General features: G+C 33.2%; 1 protein-coding gene across 8 annotated transcripts in view; it reads left to right on the top strand.

The window, feature by feature from the left end:
* MIPOL1 (mirror-image polydactyly 1) overlaps positions 1–20577 on the top strand; it is a 264768-nt gene that overhangs the window by 36287 nt on the left and 207904 nt on the right. Inside the window, exon 1 of one of the 8 annotated variants that reach the window (XM_084791657.1) lies at positions 3498–3615. The exons of 6 other annotated variants lie outside the window; for them this stretch is intronic. The gene's annotated coding sequence lies outside the window, so the exon portion shown is untranslated. Of the gene's footprint in view, positions 1–3497; positions 3616–8655; positions 8794–20577 lie in introns of those variants that run through there. One more of the 8 variants, XM_084791656.1, reaches the window with a different exon arrangement.

Genomic DNA, 20577 nt, shown 5'->3' with positions numbered 1-20577 from the left:
GCTTATAACTCACATCCCTGCATCCTTCCTGTCCTGTACCTTTCTCTTCTTCTTTTCTTCCTCCTCAGTAAGAACATAGCTGAGATATCTGGCAGGAGTCGTATGAATGTTTGCCTGATTTTCAAATAGTTTCGATACTTAAAACAGGATAAAATTTATTTTCTGTTTTCTTATTTGTAGTTTTATAAGTAATTTTCTTACAAAACTCAAAATGTCAAGTTATTAATACAAGAAATTATTTGTAGAGATTATTATAGTTCATAAACTTGCACATCATATAAATTAAATTTTCTTGAAAGATATAACATTCTTTTATAAAAGGAAAGGCTGCAGTATTCTAGAGAGGAAGATGTCTTTTAAAAATAGCATATATTAATTACTTTGTTTAAAACTTTTTCTGGACTGCTATACAATTGTATTCCTTAATTTTGTAGATAATACTGTAATTCAGTTAATTTTCCAATTTGAGATAGTTTTTGAAAAATTAAATCTTTTCAAAAACAGTTGAGAATGAATGTGTGCATCTATTCCTAAGGAACTCTTTCTAGTTGGTAAAGCCGAGACACCATAATACATGTAATTCGTAATTAAACCTCCTTGCTTCTTCAAGGGAAAATCCTATAATTTGGCTGCTTATTTATGCTTTTCTTGGTCATGTTAAAATTTTATCATGTTACCTATAGAATAACTAATTTAGGATCATATACATACTTTTGATTAATGGAAAGGTTTGTTAATTTACTTGAAAAATTACTTGAGAGTTATAGTTTCTCAGAAAAAAATGGATAGATTAGGCTGCTACATTTCCTGGAATTTCCTGGATAGACAGGAAATTCAAGCTATTACTCAAACATTCATTTAGAATGTTTAAAACTTGTTTCTGGTAATTGTGTTCTACAACTTTGAAGCTCCCTCTAGCTTTACAATTTATAAATAAAATGCCTAGTTTGCATGCACCATTGCTTGTTAGAAATAAGTTGGTTTTTCAGTCTTAGGAAATTGCCTAGCTAAACACTATGAATTATGGAACAGTTATTAAGTGTTCAAAACTCCATTTAACTATTGGTATTTATTAGTTAGCACTGAACCTATTCTCAAATATGTGCCTCTATAAATGTCTTTTTTTGTATGTATAGTTAAATTTTAGTCACTATGTAATTATTAAATGAATTTTTTCAGTGAGAAAATCAGTTGTTATGATGATATAGAATCGGTTGGATAGTTACATGATTAGATTTTAAATTTTATTTTAAAAAGATTTTTTAGTAGCTAATTTACTTGATTTCAAGTGGCTGTGCTTACCATTTGTCATTAGAGATTGATTTGACTTGCTCTAATGCTTTTTACCTCTACCATGCCAAGAACTTGAGTTGGTTGTGTGGCAATGTAAGCTTTTGTGTGCAGGAGTATGCCATTGCATCAGACCTTGGCACCCACACGACTCTTAAGAAAACAGACTGTTTGTTCCCTGGAAAAACTATTCTATGAGCTGACTCTGTTTTAATAGTCTGTTCTGTGCTAGATTAAGTAGTTTAGTTTAGTTTGGCTTGAGGCAAAGTGTTTCAGGATATTTTATAAAATTCTGGTATATGATTAGCCCTCTGAAAATAATACTAGTTTTAAAAGTTTTGCTTATTTTTTTAAACCACTGGGCTGTGCCGTGTCATGTATTCTCAAGTATTGTTTGAGACTTGCCTTGAACACGACTGCACCATTTTAAATGATATATGTTGTTTTTCTTTGCAAATTTTGAAAATGTAGAACACTATATATTTATTTTCTTAATCTGATGATCTTTCATGAGTATTAGAGTCATTCAGGAAAGGGGTGGATGTTAGAGTGGTGTATGAATGCATGGGATTGATTTAATTTAATGAGTTTGCCCCTGTTTTTATGAAGGCTGACAAGTCACAAGATCTGCAGTCACCTGCTAAATATGGAGAGCCTGTAGTACCATCCCAGTCGAGGACCATGAGCCTTTATGGTGTGCTTCTGAGTTTGAAGCCTAGTAGCCTTGAGCCCAAACAATGCTAACATTTGGGTGTGAAGATTGTTCCAGTCTGAAGGCAGCCAGGCAGTTCTCTTTGTAGAGCTCAGCCTTTTGTTTGGTTCAGCAGACTTCCCACTGTATGACTACATGGCCCACTCATTAGGGAAGACAGTCTATATTACCAAATCTGTTGATTTCAGATGTTGGGCTTATCCAGATACATCCTCAGGACACATGTAAATTACTCCTTGATCAAGCAGCTGATCCAGCCAAGTCTGTTACAATGACTATAGTGATAGGAAAAATTGTCTTAAAATTGTTATTATTAAAGCAATATACCAAAGTGGAATGATATGTTGTAGAAAAATGCTCATAATATAGAATAATTTATTTTCATTATAAATTTTAAAATTCTAGACTCCTGAATTCTGAGAATACTATAAATGGTTCCTGGTTGATTTAAGAAATGTGGTTTTAAGAAACAGTTGTATCAGATATGTTGATACATCCTTTAAATGAGCCTGTAATCCCAGCACTCAGGAAGCTAAAGCAGAAAGATTGTTGAATTTGAGACCATCATGCTCTCCATAGAGTTCAAGGATGGTAAGTCTGATAAAGAGCAAGGGATGGTGCGTAGCTCAATAACTAGCGCTTGCATGGTGTGCACAGCCCTAGGGTCAGTCCCAGGGCAGTAATTCAGACTTGGTTAACTTCCGGAAACCCTTACCATAACTATTAATTTGTTTTGAGATTTTTCTTATACTTAACACAAGCAAGCAAATAACTATAAGAATATATGATTATAATAGGCTAGTTATGCAATAATATGTTTTCAGTGTTTCAAGAGAGTCATTAAAGATAGCTCACTTTCTATTTGTGCTGGCTCTTCAGGTAGAATGTGATGTCTTGATGGTTTACAGTTAAGCCACAAGGTTACTTATAAATATTTACATTTTAAATTAAGGCAATTCAGATACACAGTAAAAAATAACATTATACTTATATATATATAAAGTGAAAATGAACATTTCTTTCTCTGATCACCACCATCTCTTTATCAAAATCTAAGACCTTTTCTGTAGACAATTCACTACAAATAATTTCTTGTGTGTCCATATTTAAGAAAAATACTATGCCTATTTATCATACCCAGATATAAATTAAAATTAAGATTTTTGCTGTTTTTAATGTATCCATGTCCTATTGTTTTGAAAAAAGTATATATTTTTATGGAAAATCTGCTTTATTCTTCTTCTGTATCCATTAGAAAAGTGGTTCATAGTATATAACTGCTTAACAATATTTGTTAAAAGAATCTTCCATACATGTATGTATACCTCTTAAGTTTGTGGTATAAACTTTACAGAGTTTAATATGTTATAGTTGGATCACATTTTATTTGACTAGTTCTTTATTGATGGACATTTATGCTCATTCTAATTTCCATCTGTCCTCTTTCCATCCTTTGTCTGTTCATTGCATAATAGCTACTTATTTCACATCTTCCAAGGATTCAGAGATGCAGAAAACCAAGGTCCTATTTCTGTGAAACTTCATGCATAAAGTTGTTGAGATGTATCAGAAACAAAGAAATGAAATCCATCTACTTAAAGGCATCAGCACAGGTACTTTGATCTTGAGATAAGATGGCTAGGCAATGTCTTTCTTAAAGTGGTGACTTCTTAGCCTAGCCTGAATGATGGGGAAAAACAAAAGAAAACAAAACTCTCCAGAGGTCTAGGGAAGAGTCTAGGCAGAGGGAATAGCAAGTATGGAGGCATTAGAACAAGAGTAAGCTAAGCCTGTAACCAGGAGCAGAAGACCAGTATGGCTGTAGGATCAGCATTTAATCTTAGAAATTATATTGCTGTAGAGGAATGTTAATTCAGAACAAAGCCGTTCTGGCAAGAGATTACATCTAAAAACTTTCTAGGTCTATGTGATCCGACTGGTAACAGATCACATCCAAAGACCTTCTAGGTCTGTGTGAGCCAGCTGGAATACAAACATACATTTAATCCAGGAGACAGAGGCAAACAGATTTGAGTTCAAGACCACCTTGGTATAGAGCAAGTATCAGGTAAAGAATAGCTTAGATCCAGGTGGGGTGGTACATGCCTTTAATCCCAAACAAAGATAAGGCTAGTTTGTACAAGGGAGCACCCATGTGTGACAGTGATGTCTAATTGAGTGGCAAAAAAAGATGACAAATGAGAGAAGATTTGACAGAATTTGATACTATCAACTCATGAGAAGAGAGCAGAAAGAAAGGGAAGCTCCTTAAGAGGCAGTTTTTCACAGTGAGCAGGTGATTTTCCCAAACAGTAATAGAGAGATGGGTTGCAGAGTGAGAAATCAGGTCAAGATGGGATAAATCAGAAAATAAGAAGCCAGAAGATTAGAGCAGACTGCTGAGTTAGTCTGAAGCCAAGCAGAGCAATTCTGGGCCGAGAGAAGCCAGATTAAACAAGTCAGCTACGAGAAGAGTTTGAGCCAGAACAACTGAGTTGAACTAGCCAGTCCAGAGCTCAGAAAGAACAAGCAAGGGTGAGCTCACTAAACAGTGAGTGTCAGAGGCTGAAAACATTCTAGGCCTAGGTTGGATTGTTGGAGCCTGGAAGTTCCAGGATGAGGTCTAGGCCAGCAGAAGAAGACAGTAAGCCTCCCAGACTCAATTTGCTAGGAAGGTAAAAGTTACTTTTACATATTGCTCTGTGACGATTTCTGTACATAGAAATACTTATACTTTTATTTTGGTTGTTGTTGTTTATAAATGCCTCAGTTTTAGAACTGTAAAGTCAAATAATATGTGAGTTTTCTACTTTTAGTAGCTAACTATGAGCCAGGGCCACATTTATTTCATATGCTTTCTTCCTGAACCTCCTCTTGCTCCCCTGCCTCTGAGGAATATTAGTTACTACTGAGTGGCAGTTGGATGCAGGAAATTCCTTTGGAAAAAGGATGAGCCAGGGATTGTGAATATTTGAGGGAATTTTCTTCAATAAGATGAAAAGCTAGGTAAGCCATATGCTTAGGTTACACATATGTCATGTCACATGACAAAGATAATTGGATCTTGAGTGTATGCTGCTCCCCTTTGACCATTTAATTAAACTGTTTCCATAAAGAAACTGTCAACATTTTTCAATCTAAAACCCACAAAATTTGGAGTTATAGTTTTATTGTTAAAAATGATTCCTAGTCTGACACTTGGATTTAATGGATAAACACTCATGGTTGGATGAGAGGCACATTATTTTTTTCAATATGCAATCCACGAAAGGCAGAGTACCACCCACCAAAACCAAAACCAAAACCAAACCAAGCAACAAACAAAAATTTGTGAAAATGTAGTTTATATACAGAAAGGTTATTTCTCATTTTAAATAAGTTTTTTTTTTAAACCCTGGAGGGCCTGGAAAGATGGTTCAGTGGTTAAGAACAGTCCTTCAGGGGGCCTGAGTTCAATTTCTAGCACCAACATGATGGCTGACAGCCTTCTGTGACATCAGTCTCAGGGGATCTAATGCCCTCTTCTGGCCTCAGTAGGTACTGAGGCACACGTGGGCTAATACATGCGAACAAAACACCCATATACAGTTAAAAAAATAGTCCTGGGCGAAGTCTCATTTTAAAAACCCATTCTGTAAAAATATATTATTCTTAAAGGTAAAATGTTAGAATTACTTGTGATTTTATTTTTTAGGCCCATCTGAAATTTCAGACTGGTCTGTGATCAAATTTTCTTTCATGAAGTGTTTTAATGCTGAGTAAACAAAGGGAGATAAGCCACATTTGAAAGCATAGAGAGGTTTGTTTAAATGTTTTCAATCTACATTTATATGAGTGCAAGTAATTGTGTCACACATTGAGACTCCCATGTCTGCAGTTTGCTTCATGTTTTATTTTTCTTTTATTCTTCATAACAAAACTTATTCCTTGGAGAATTAAAAGTAACTTGGAGGAATGAGATTAGGAATTTGGTATGGAGATTGTAACTAACAAATGTTACCCTATGTTCATTTTATTAGTTTTTCAAAAACAGGATTTCCTTCTGGCACAACTTCCAGTTTTAGTTTGAAGTTAATTTTATTCTGATTATTGAACCTTATATAAAATACTAAAAATTAAGCAATTAACTTTTATTGTGTATAAGTTAACATTTTTATTAACCTGAATTTATCTGATTGCATACTCTAAAATCATTCAATTATTTAATATAAATCTATATTTTTCTGAAGGTAAGTTGTTAATAGGAAGTTCTTAAGGACAATAGTCATGATTTTGTTATTCTTAACCTTTGTCTTAAAAAGGATAGAATGGTAAAATACATTATATGTTTATGGAAATGCATTCCTGTTACAATATATAGAGATATTTTAATTGCCTAGATCTTTAAAACATCTAATTTTTGCTTAAGAGTATGCAAATGTGCCATTAAATCTGCTTTTTAAGATTTTTCCAGTTTAATGTCTGAATCCAAATTCATAAAGAGTTGGAAAAATGAGATGTCTGAGCTATAGGATTCACAGGGATTTCATATGAAGCCTATTTAATCAGGATAACACAGTTATTAATATTCATAATGTCAGCTGGAACACAAATGACAGACTATGAGGCCTAAAAATTTTACTTGGTGAATTTATTAAAAGTAGCTTAAAAAATTAATGGAATTTAAGTAAAGTTGGTGAATATGAAAATCGTGTTAACAGAAAAAATCTCTATTAGAACTTTCTTCGAGATCATTTTGCATTGATGTCTTTTGACAGATTTCATTGGTACTTAAAGAAGACAGATGCATGAATGGTCATTTAAGAGGATTTAAACACATTGGCACATTAATTTTTACATGAATAATAAGTACTTTCCAGAGGCAATTAACTTACAGTGTACAAGATATGAATTGGGAAATAAGACTCTGACATCAAGGTCAAAGAAAATGTGCTGTACATGTTAAACTTAGTGGCAGGACTTTCTAATATTTTGATTTATTTTTATAGTTTACATAAGAAATTATTTCCAGTATGATTTTAATGCATTTGAAAAGAAATTAGAAAAGCATTGGTTTAGACTTTTTTCTTCCCAAAGTGTGATGGTGTAGTGGTAAACATTATCTGTTTGCATTTATTGAAGACAAACACTTGTGATAATTGCAGAATTTTATTGGGGAACATATTCAGTTCTGCAGAAAGGCAAGGGTACAGGTTAGGGCTTGTGTTATAAATAGATGCTTTAAACACAGACATCTAAACACATACCATCTTTAAAATATAATAAGTAAGCTTTCTAAATGTGTGACATTAAGGATCATCTGAGTAGAACATAAGTAGGTTCCTCCTTAATTTTAAGGTAAGAAATTTAAAAGATGTGAATTCTGTAAATAAGACCAGGAGGCATTTACTGTTATGCTCCTATTCTTTATGTTTTAAATTATTCTTGATAACTTGATAATGGATCCATAGTTAAGCACACTTGCTGCTTTTCCAGGGGACCTGAGTTTGGTTCCCAGCATCTGCACTGGACTGCTACCACCTGCCTGCAGCTGCAGCTGAAAGGCATCAGATGCAGCGTTCAGCCTCTGCAGACATGCACAATACATGGCACCCATGCACATACCAGTATGCATGATTTAAAAAATTGTTCTTATAACAACAGTTCTACCAGTCATTAATTTTTATTATTGAATTTAGAAACAATTTTAGGCCATCATATAAAGTCATAATACACTATGTGAGCTTATATTTTTCACACAAATCTTACAGATTATGAAAGCATAGTTTAGTTCTGACATATACATCCAGCACTGTCAATCCAAATGGTTGCAAGAAAATTCACTTACAATCAATGGTATACAACCATAGTTTGGTTTCATTAATAGTTTAGAAAGTGCTCAGTACATTTAGGACACAGACTCAAAGAGTTTTACTGAGAAAATAATTCTACACTATAATATATTTATCTGTGCTTGTGATATACAAAATAATGTCAAGTTAATATGTTACTTATTTATTGTCTAGGGGCTTTTAAAAGTTAAGTTTTTTGAGTGAAAATCTTAGCCGCTGAGAAATTCATTCATCTGCCCAGGAGAGGGCAGCATTTTACTACATCAGGCTTATTTAAAAAAAAAAAAAAAATGCCCTGCTTAGGCTGTCAATGTTTCTTGTAATTACTCCCAGTATATTTGTTGCTTGCTTATGAATTAACTTGCATTTATGGAACTAAATCATTCCAATCATTTAATTACACCTGAGGAGCTGAACTATAATTGCCTGCTTCCAACTAGGATCTGATATGGCTTGAGCAGTATTAATTTGGTGTTTACTTTTCTGAGTGCTAAAAGCATTAAAATGATTGTGCAATGGGATTACATTTTACTAATTGCTGGCATTCATTAGCTGGGTAAATGATGAGGAAGAGTGACTGTATATTGCAGAGGGATAAAATTATGGTTTTAAGTAGTATATTACTAAGCACATTAAGGCCTGTAAGACATGCTTTAAAATACTCCAGAGGTTATTAAAGACTGTATTTTCTACATGTCTTGCTATATGAATCTCTTATTAAAATACTGCAATTATTATTAACCTTTTTGGGCAATATGTAGGGAAATAGCTTCATTGACTATAACATATTTCTTTGATATTAATAACTTCCTATATTTTCAGCTAATCCAAAAGTAAATGAGGAACTTAGAAAAAGATTGCCAACTCCAGGTCAACATATTTAGAGAAAATTGGAAAAGAAGAAACTCACTACAGCTTTATTTGAGTACTTTTTAAAGAACACAGCGTTCTGGCTGTGAGGTAAATCTAATTTCATTCTCCTTTTAAAAGAAAGGATGAAGAAGGAAATAGGAAGGAAGGAAAAACCTGCATTATTTTTACCATGTTTACTAAGCAAATGCAGAAGAAAAATCCCATTGATTTCATAAGTCGATTATTTAAAAAAAATAGAATAGCAATCTTAGATTGCCTTTCCAGGCATTAAGTGTTTTATATGAATTTTTGTGTAGTAAATTCAAATCAGTAAATTTTAAGTTTTAGATATGAAGTTTAGAGCATGAATAGTAGAGTTTTTAAACACATGAGGTTGTAGTTGGAGATGTAAGTCAAATAAATTATAATTTCTATAACCTGAGATGCAAGAATGTGTAAAAGTTTAACCTGTATTTATGAAAACATAGCTGTGAAGAAATAACATTTTCCTGAGAAAAAGACTTAATTTCACCTGTTGAAAGACAGTTCATTTTCCTACTATAGGTGTTTTAGAAATCTACTTGTCCTATAAATCTGTTAAATAAAGGTAAGATTTAGGAGTGTTTTGATATATTGTTTTAAGTTTATTTATCTAGAGCTGACTTTATTTTAGCTTCTATCTTAGAGCCAAAAGCAGGGACAGTGCCAGAACAAACAAGAACAGAGGCGCACATGGAGGCCTGGGAAGGGCGTGGGGCGCTAAAGTATTAACACCAAGCGCTTCGTGTGCTTGCAGTTCAAGGACCAATAAGTTAGCCCCAAACAACAAGTGCACACGCTCTCATGAATGCATGCTACACACACACACACACACGTGTACACACACACACAAAGGAGGCCCACGCAAAGAGATTTATTGCAAAAGAGATACAAAGAAAGAATTAGAGACATACACAATATCCCCCAAAGGAATCATATGTGCTCACAAAGAGAAATACAAAGAAAATATTTTGAGAAGAGGAGGAAAAAAAAAAGAGATAGAGAATGAAAAATGTACACACACACTGAGGGATGGAGGAGTTGGGACAGGGATTGAGACAGTGAGACATACAGAGGCACCCTTAGGGAGGGACAGAGGAAGGGACATATTTGAGGAAGACACAAAAAGACAGATATGCATGTGGAAGTGCATATAAAGAAAAACATAGTTGCTTGAAGAAAAGGAGAGATACAGAGTAGGAGAGACACATGCCTTAGTGGAGACAGAAGTACACAGTGAAATAGAGAATGAAACAAAACAGAAAGGCACAGGCATAATCACAGAAAAGCATAGGAACTCACAGAGGCAAAAGACATCCAGAGTGGAAGACTGGGGGTGGGGAGATGAACACAAACATGGACCAGAAGGGAAAGGCACATCCAGAGAGAAGCACACGAAACAGGCAGAGCAGAAACATGCCTATGATAAGACACACCCTTAGGAACTCAGAGGCAGACAGAGTCAGAACTGCAAAGACAGCAATGTGTGATCATGTACAGATGTACAAAGGCTGACTCTCAGACAGACAGACACAGGGAGACACACGGAAGACATAGGTATGCAGAAACAGTGACTGAAACAGTGACAGTCTAAACCTCCAGGCACAACTATAAATGCTGAGTCTGGGAGGGAATATGCAGGAGGCGTAAGACGGATCCCAGTCAGGTTCTGAAAATTTGGAATTCTTAGGAAATAAATACTTTAGGACATTTAAACCTGTAATGTTTTAAATTCATTTATTTTATTTTATATTGGTTTTATCACATAAAAATAGAATTCTTGTTAAAGGGCTTCAATCTTTTCTTCTAATAAAAGTCTTTACTATATAGTTACTTTTAAAAAAAGAAGCTAACTTAAGGGACAGTCTGATGACCATTGAGTAAGTTACTACTTATTTTAAAGTATAGAAAGGTACTGTGCTTTACGGGTGTTTTTTCTGCCTTCTTTGTTTTGTTTTTCATAGTTAATTTTTTCTATTTACTTTGCCATTAGCAATTTACTGTCTTGCATGAGACTGGCTACTTTTGATGAGTTTGTGATTCCGATAACTGGCTGAGTTTTGCTTAGAGTGATAGCATACATTATAAATGTATTTGGTTTCATTGTAAAGGTAATAGTTTTGTGTCTGGATTATTTGCACTTAATATTGCTCCACTTTCTTTTTATTTAAGGTTGTAATAAGAATTTTTGGTGTGAACTGGAACTAATTTCTTGTTATCTCTCTTATTCAAATAAACAAGCAAACATTCTTGTCTAGGATATCTGAAAAGACATTTCATTCAACTTAGGTACAAAATAAAGTAAGGTGGCAAATAATGTGCCTCTTATTTACATTCTCTTAGTTTTAGGTCAAACGGGTCAACATTGTAGTAATGGATGCACTTCAGCAGTGAGCTCTCACCTGCTATCATGATCCTCAAGACCACAGCATTAATCTTAAATTGCCTAAAGTTCTATCACACACAGATATTAAGGTCTATTATTATGAATAATTATCTTATTGAACCTTATTTTACCTTTGTAAAAGAAAGTGACCTAATTAAAACTTATACCATGTTTTTTATAGCTTTAAATTTTTATAAGAACTACCTATCTGTGACATTTCTTTCCCATATTTCTTTTTAATATAATTTTAATTAAAATATAATTACATTACTTTCCCCCCTTCTCTTTCCCTCCCAACCCTTCTATGTCTCCCTATTCACCCCTCAAACTTATAGTCTCTTTTTCTTTATTATTGTTACATATATATGTATTTATCCACATGCACTTATATGCACAATTATATACATACAATCTTTTACTGCATTTCTTACACAAAATTTGCTGAACTATTTTAAATCAAAGAGTTTATTAAATAAATTATACATGCACATTTACTTTTTGTGTGTTTTCTCATCATATACATGTTAGAAAATGTGAACCTGAGGTAGATGGGATAGGCAGTGATGGCATTTAAAATCATCATCAAGTTTTCTTAAATAAATGAAGTGCAGCCTTGAATGAAAGGATGAACCAAGTCTAAGTTACCAGAACAAACCTCGCCATATGAGTACCGGTACAGCCTTCTGGCCTCTTAAATAAAAAGCTCTCACCTCTTAGTAAAAAAGTTTCTGTCTTTCATGACTCTTTTTGTGTTTTTTTTTTAACAAGTAAAAGCAAACATCATGAAGAATTGAAACATGTACTTTAACAGGAAGTTTTATGATTGGTTGTTTAGGTCTTTTTTAGCAATTACAAGTAGTCCTTCCTATCTGTGGATTATATAGCCAAGAGCTTAGCAGAGGGATGGAAATCATCATGAGGGGAAAATGTACCTGTTCTGATCAGGTGCAGAATTTCTTTCATGTTATTCTCTGAAGAATACAAAGCAATGACTATTTGTATAGCATTATTCATTATAATCAATCTACAAATGATTTAAAGTATCAGAAAGGCCTGCCTATAGGTTATGTGCAGATTTTATGCCACTTTGTTTAAGGGATTTGAGTACCTTACCTGCAGGTCTTCACGCCATTGGGGCATCATAGGACTTATCCACTTATTTGACTGTACTAAAAAGGTTCTAATTCTCTGATATATAGTAATCTGGGATAGTATTATAAATCCCCAAGTATTTCTTACACTAATTTGGGTGGTTTTATCACAGAAACATGATCTACGGGTTTTATATAAAGTTTATCACCAAAGTTTGGGGAACTATTTGTATATTATGTATGGGTAGATATGTTTGCCATAGTATTACAAACACACACACACACACACAGCAACAAGGACTGAGTATGAGTTATCTTTAGAAAATTATGAAATTTATTTAAATTTAGAACCTTTAGGGGTCAGTGTTTCCTAAGAAAGGTTAAAAAAGGCTACAGTGCATATCAGAAATGTGTTAAATTTCCTGTCTTTTAAACATTTCTTACTAATTGAAGGTAAGAAATTGTGCGAATCAGCCAGCTTGAGGAAGCTTTATATAAAACCTATATCCTGTTTAGATTGTAGAACTCTTTCTCCTTTTTAATAAAACCCTCTGATTTAATGATTTTTTCAATATTATCCTTGGTTTAATATTTTAGGGAATCATATTAAGTATACATTTTATACAAAGAGGAACTATTTTCACTTGCACATTTTCTTAGTCCAACCCTACATGGGCTACAGAACTTTTAAACTATTTCCTGTAGCCTCAGAGTCTTTTAAAATGAGTGTAATCTACGGCACGAGTCGTCAGACTTACATAACAATGTGAAAACCTACTGCCTAAACTGCTTAAGCTAATGGAACCTGCACATTAGACTTGATTGGAGTTCAAAGAATATTTTAAGAAATATCTTCTTAATAAATTAAATAAAACTCAGCTGTTATCTTATTATAAAGTTAGAATAGAAGATATCTTAAACAGCAGTGGTTCTTGAGTTTTTTTCAATAAACAAAATAAATAATTCCTTTTTTTTCTGCTATAAAATAAGTACACTGGTCTTGGTGGTATACGCTTTTAACTCTAGCACTTAGGAAGTAGTGGCAAGAGAGTCGGGAGTTAAAGGTCTTGCTTAGCTACATGATGGGTTTAAGACAGGATGGGCCACATGACACACATCAATTAATAAATATAACAGGACAGAAGATGACTTTTAAGTATTATGTTAGCTTCTTCTTGAGTCAGGTAGTGTTGATTTGTACCTGGCACTTTGGCTTTGTGCTGCCATCTATCCTTTTGTTACTGGCCACTTCCTATTTCTCTTTGGAAAGTGTGTTTGTGTGGTCTTTTCATCTTTTGTGAAGTATATTTTTTGTAATGGAATTCCAAGTATGATTTATTCACATTTTATAAGTAGACAACTGAAGGAGCATACTAGAAAAACATCTATGAGGTTTTTAGATGACATTGATCATTATTAATAGAATCTCAGTTCTGTGAAATACTTTAGTAAGGAAGGAAGACGAAAACAGTTATTTGACCAGAGGAGACACCTGTTTATACCAGTGAGAAGTAGGGAAAGAATTATATTCCCTGCACATTATGGTTAGATACTTCTTCACACTGCAGGTTTGAACATGTGTCGATGGCTGACCATTCTGTGCTAAGTTGTAGGAGCTAAATTCTATGTAATAAAAAGCTTTCTAGTAAGCAATGATGTGCTTTTCTTCAATAAGTAATATACCTCATAATTAGTGTTTTTTTCTTGTTCCCTGTGTTTGAGAGAAGGAAAATTGTACTTATATTTTATTCATTTTAATAAAGTGGTATGATAGAAATACCACGGATTTTGGAGCTGGAATAGCAGAAGTTCCACGCTATAAGTCTTATTTACTACAACCTAGCCTTTGGTGCAAGTTTACTAATGCTTAGCTTATGTATGGGGAATGAAGAGCCAGTTCTTCACTACTATTAAAAATACCAGATTTGATGTATGGAAAGGCCCTATTGCAATTTCCAAAACAGAAAATGAGGTTATTAATGGGTATTTCACATGTGTGTTATGTATGTGGCAAATACTGTTTTCACTAAAGTAATAAAAGTGGCTAGAGATGCTATAAATAGAATAAAAGATTGCTGACGTATTTTATGAAGCCTTTAAGTAAATTGTGATATTATTCCTTCTAGCTGTGAATAATCAACTTATTAAATATTGAAAGATATTAGGAAATATTTATACAGTGTTTTATATGGTTATCATTTAATAATTTTTATATCTGTATTTAATGTTTAAGATGTCATTAGAAACGATTTTTCAAAGAAGTACATAAATATAGAAATAAATATCCATATATAATACATGAATATATATTCATATATGTAGAATATCGAATATGGAGTCAAATAATCACTTGAGGCAAAATCCTTTTTGTGTGTATTCTGATTAATTACAATAAAGACCTTTAGAATGGTACCATTAGTAAACAGGCTTAAATGCCTATTCACTTCTGCAAGTACAGATTTAAGGTTGTATTTTATAACTTTATGCATGCCCTAAAGGGGATGTATAAAGAACAAGGCTGCAGTGTAATTAAATTTACTATTTAGCGTTATAGGACTTGGCTTCACAGAGTGCTAGTAGCATCTACAGATGACCATCTAGAGTATCTGATGGAGGGGAGGAAGGATTCTGGCAGGTGGCCAACAAGGACAGAAGTACAGATGCTTCCCTTAAAGCAGTGGTTCTCAACCTGGGGGTCATGACACTTTGGGGATCAAATGGCCCTTTCACAGGGACCGCATAACAGATATCCTGCATGTCACGTATTTACGTTATGATTCAAAACAGTATAAAATTCTGTGAAATAGCAATGAAAATAATTTTATGCTTGGACGTTACCACAACATGAGAAACCATTTAAAGAGTCACAGCCTTGGAAGGTTGAGAAGCACTGCCTTAGAGCAATGATAGAGAATGCACTCTTCTCTTGAACGTTTATCTTCTTAGTATATTTAATTGATAAGATGCTGCATTTCTTTATTTTTGAAGTTTAGTATGAATGATTCTGTTACTATTTGTGTCTCAGAGGAAGAAAGAAATTCTGTACAAAAACATTTTTATAAGGCAAACATATTTTTAGCTGGTTATGATCTTTAATATGGACTGTTGTCACTGTCATAATTTCTGATATTATTATATGACTTTATAGTAGTTTCTTTTAAAAATATTTTTGGCAGTTGTTTTTAATGGCTTTCTTTTTTTTTCCCTTTAAGAGCACACCAAAATTGAGAGAACGCCAAATGTTCCCATATACCTCCCGCTTCCACATGTACACAACGCCTTTCACTAGAAACATGCTACTCACTGTGCAATGTTGGTTGTAATCCATGAACTTACCAAGACCCTTTTAATAGGGAGACAGTCTGAGAGAATAGGAATGTCTGACTCCTTTCAACATCTGCCTCTTTTTCCTTCTTTTCTCAAAATTAAATATCATTTTAAGTCAGTTGAGTTTATAATTCTTCCTATGAAATTTTTAGTATACTTTTGGTCTCTCGGCATGTAGATATGACCATCACCCTGACTAAGGATGAAGATGTTAAATGTAGCCTCTCAAAAGTCTCCTTTCCCACATTTCTATTCCATTGATATAATTTTTCTACTTGGAGAACTTGATGCTTTTCTTTTTAAATTAGTCTTGAGAATTTTACAACATATATTTTGATCACCTTCTTCTCCCCTCTTAATTCCTCCCATCCTGCTTACCAACCTAACTTATCCTTTATCTTTCTAAAAGAAAAACCAAATCTCTCTCTCTCTCTCTCTCTCTCTCTCTCTCTCTCTCTCTCTCTCTCTCTCTCTCTCTCTTCCTTCTCTCCCCCTCCAATTCTACTTTAAAATATGGATGCTCTCTCAAGTTTAATTGTAGTCCATAAAAATACTTCTACTGCATGTAATAAGATTTTTCAATTTCTTTAAAGCAATATTCTGTTTCCTTCACTAAAAATATTTATTTCTGGCAATTGCATTTTATTTCAGGATACTCCTAGAGTACATATTTATAACACAAATCTTCATATCATATGTTATTTTAGATCTTTACTTTTTAATAAATTGGAATTCTAATTTTTACAAAACTGTATTCTTTTAGTAATTAATACAGAATTCTTGATTACATTGTCATTTTGTTGATTGAAAAAATTAGTATACGTTATATATACTGATTCTAAGGCGAGTTACTGAGTTATTCTGGTGGAATACAGAACTGGCCTGGCACAGCTGCCTTCCTGGGTTGAAGACACTAGAGGTACGTTCTTTAGATTGCACTTGGATGACAAAGCTGTGCGCTGTAGTGTACATGCACTCAGTGTGATTGGCTGTGTGTAAGTATCTAGTAGTAGAAAAAGAATTTTTGAAGGAGTTATCTAAATATTCCAACTTTTGTTGCCTTGGTTTCTTATCATTCTTTTGGAGAGAATTTCAGATACTAATTTTCAGTCTATTTTGCTTCTTTTGAACACTATGAGAAAGATCAAACAAGACAGTTATCAAAATGTTGCAATTGGTTAAGCAGATTTTATTTTCAGTGATTGAATTAACCATGTTCTAAGATGGCTGGGATGTAGCTCATGTGCTCAGTATATGTGAGACTGTATTCCGTCTCTAGATTACCCAAAATTAGTCTGTAGCCTGTAGATGAAATTGATGTTTTGCCAGATCATAAGATTGTACTAATTAGATGTCAAAGAAGGAATAATTATTAAAGAATCATATTTTAACTTTCACGTTTAGTTTTGGTTTGTTCTAATTTTCAAATATAATATTTTAATACTTGAAACTTTCTATACTAATGACTAAAAATGAAAACAGGTCATTTCATATTGATAAAATTATGTTTGGTACCTAGAAAGTCATATATAGATTTTGTGACTTGTTATTTTAAAAATTGAAATTTAAGCCTTCTTTTCGTTGTAGCTGTTAATTGACATATTCTGATATTGTCTGATTCAATAGGCTAATAGAACTACCATCGTTCATTTCCTTGAATGTTGTTAGTAGAGCAAAATAAGGCAATCATAAATAGTTATTCTCTTTTTAATTATTTTACTCAACTGCCCTGAAGTATTTTTAAAAGTTGTAGATTAGTTTCAGTTTCTAGGACATTAGTGTAGTTAGAGTTAATTTACATTAGTTTTCACATAATATATCATATTTTAGCAGGAAAAATTTTGATAAAAAGGACAGTAAAGCATAATCCTTAATCTTTTGTACTTATGTTAAGATTTGGAATGGAGAATAAGTATTCTGTATTTTCCCAGTTTAATTAAAATATAAAAATTACAATTTGGAAAGATTATTTTAAATAATATATTTAAAATATTTTATTAAAACCAAGTGTTACAAAAAATTAAAACAACAAGAACTTTTACTAATTTGTTTTTAAGAGTTGGAAGTTAGAAAAATATCAGTGGAATCTTTTTCCCCTGAGAAACCTTCATTTCTTTGTACTTGATAATCAAGTAATATGGAGTTTAAGATGAGCACAGGGTTATATTAGCCCCTGTGAGAAGAGCAAAGGCCCCACCCCATCTCAAAAGGGTCCTGAAGAACGTGTCCTTGGTCTACTGAGATTTTAGAAATGGTGAAAACAGAGACTTAGTACATTTGTAACAGGCATTTGCTTTCTAAGATGGTCTGTATTAGCCTTTCGTTACCTCCGTAAGTCTCTGCTGCTCCCCAAGTCGTCTGAAATGAACACATTATAAAAAATATTTACTTTTCTGACTCTGAGACTTTTCTTTCTTTTCCTTTCTTTTTTCTTTCTCTCTTTTTTTCCCTTCTTTTTTTAATCTCAACGTCTCAAGGATTTAATGCTTTTAAAGGTTTAAAATGTCAACTCTAAACCAGAGCTGAGGGTGCTTTTTGTGGAACTAGCCAGGTGCTCATGCAGTCGTCAGAAATGTTCATACAGTAGCCCTCCTAGCCTTTAGCTTCTGATGTTCTTATTTTCTGACTAATGATGGCACATTTGAATAAAATGCACCATTTGCATAGAAACTTATGTAATAATGCCGTATAAAGTATAATTATTTTCTAAAACCTTGTATTTAAGTAACCTGAATTACAATGAGAGATAAACAGAATATTTACCCATCCCTTATGAGCTGCTGCTGATATGTAAATTTATTCTTCTACTTTGCACAAATATACTTTTGAGCTACTGCTTAAACACTTTGAGGTCCTTAGTCAAACAGTTTTAATGATGCCTCCAGTATTATGAAAGTGTGACATTTGATGAATGTCTCATATAGTTTTGATATGTGGGTACATGTCAACAAAAAAAATTGAGCATTAGTTTGTCATGCAACACCTAGATAATTTATAATTTTACTGTTTATATCCATCTTGACATTTTTTATCTGCCAAAGGCAGGTTTCATTTGGAATCTTAATCTGAGATTTATTTGGTGGATCTGGAAATCATAGCCAGGGTTCCCACAGGAAATGGTCCATCTACCAACAGATTAAATGGCAGTCCTGCAGTTGTTAGGGGAGCTGCGCATTTAACACACATGCATACTCATTCAGTCAGCACTGGGGAGAAAAATTAAAGTAGTAACCCAGGTTTAGGAACAATGTAGCTAAAAAGTCCCATATTTGCTGAATGACAAAGGGTTATATAGCAGCATTTCATTTTATTATTCGTGCTTGAATTTCTTGTTTGCTTTGTTGAGTCTGCTGACGAATACTAATAAACGCCTGCAACAATCCAGACGAGAGATGCCTGGCAACAAAGCTATGCGGTGGACCTCCCTGATCTTCTCCAGTTCACAACCTGACCTTTTGAAAAATTGGCTGGGCTAAGCTGCAGAATTTGGGTGTAATGGTTATTGTTAACTCCAGCTTTAGGATTTATTAATTTGTGTGATCAAGACTTACCTATACTTCAAAGTTTCAAAAGACCAAACACAATCATCCATCCATTAGAACTAGCATTTTATGTCAGCGCTTCTCCATTAGTGTCTGAGTGGTGGTTCTTCTGTTTTATTTTCTGATTCTAAAGATACTCTTAAACAAAATCAAAGAGACATAGAAAGAAAATGTTTTTCTCTTTATACTTATTAGAGTTTTTGTCTCTAATAAATGCTATCAGAATTTAAATTTATAATAGCTAAGCTTTCAACTTACGTCAAAATATATGATCATTAAACTTAGTTTACATGTTGTAAAAACTTAAAATTTGGTAAATACAATTATGTTTTTAGTTATATTAATGGATTATTCTTAGAAAATTTTGAGAAAGCCAGAAAATATTTGAATCATAAGTTCCAAATAGCTTATGACAAGGAAAATAAAAGGATAAAAACTTAGTTATATTAGTTAATCAAATTTTGGGATAGTTTAATATTACTTGACTTGAAGATGATTTTTAGTACTATAAGTATAGGATGATATGAGGTTCACAAAGTGTTTATTTCTGATGTAATTATTTTAAGCTTTAGAAGATTGATTACATTATTTTGCATGTTCACTCACAACATCAAATCATTAAAACTAAAATTCTTGAACTTTAGGATAGATTTTATGAATATTTAAATATTTTCAATAGTTCTTGCATATAAATCTGAACTTGTCCCTATAAAGTAAATATTGTTGTGTTTATCACTATTTCAGTTTGATAATACAAAAAGCTTATAAAAAGCTAGTGTGGGATTACCACTTAAGGTTGCTCTTTTATAGTAAAATAAGAGAATTCCAGTAATTTCTATGACTAGCCATTGGGTGATTTGAATCCAAATCATTGGATTTTCATGCTCAGAGATAAATAACCTCAGCACTTCTTTTTGATGTGTTTACTTATCCAGATATACCCCCGCACAGGAGCTCAAAGGATGCATTTGTTCTGATACTAATTCTAGTATCCAAGTGAACACTACTGACAAGATTGTAGGTTTGGGGTCATGGGCTTACAAACCTTTCCAAAGCTTTCAGAAAGCTGTGCTCTGTGCACTAAAGGGAGTTGTGCTATAAATATGCTGTAAGAAGAATGTAAGTTAGCTCAAAATGACTTTACACTGCATATTGAAGCAGTATTTGTAATGTTACTATTGTTCTTATTTCTTGTTTATATGATTGCTGAGCCTTTTAAATGATGATTATCTTTGGGTAGTTCTGGTCTCAACAGAACTTGTCACTGAGACTGTGTTCAGTCTGCCACCAACCTGTCCTGTAGCTATATTTCTTTGCAGTTGTTACTCTGTTGTCCATCTCCCCGAATCTTTGCCATTTCCCCTGAGAACAAATACCCTTTTTATTTACCTTTGGATACTCTTTAACATCTGCCACCATTACTAAATTTTATTCAGTACTTAAATTTTTTCTTTTCTATTTTCTATTTTCTTTTTGTTAGTTTGCACTGAGTCGTACTGTGTAGCCA

Source organism: Acomys minous, assembly GCF_964271855.1.
Source record: "Acomys minous genome assembly, chromosome: 8".
NCBI lineage: Eukaryota > Metazoa > Chordata > Mammalia > Rodentia > Muridae > Acomys > Acomys minous.
Note: the sequence above shows the minus strand (reverse complement) of the source record. Positions and strands in the feature narration are given on the sequence as shown.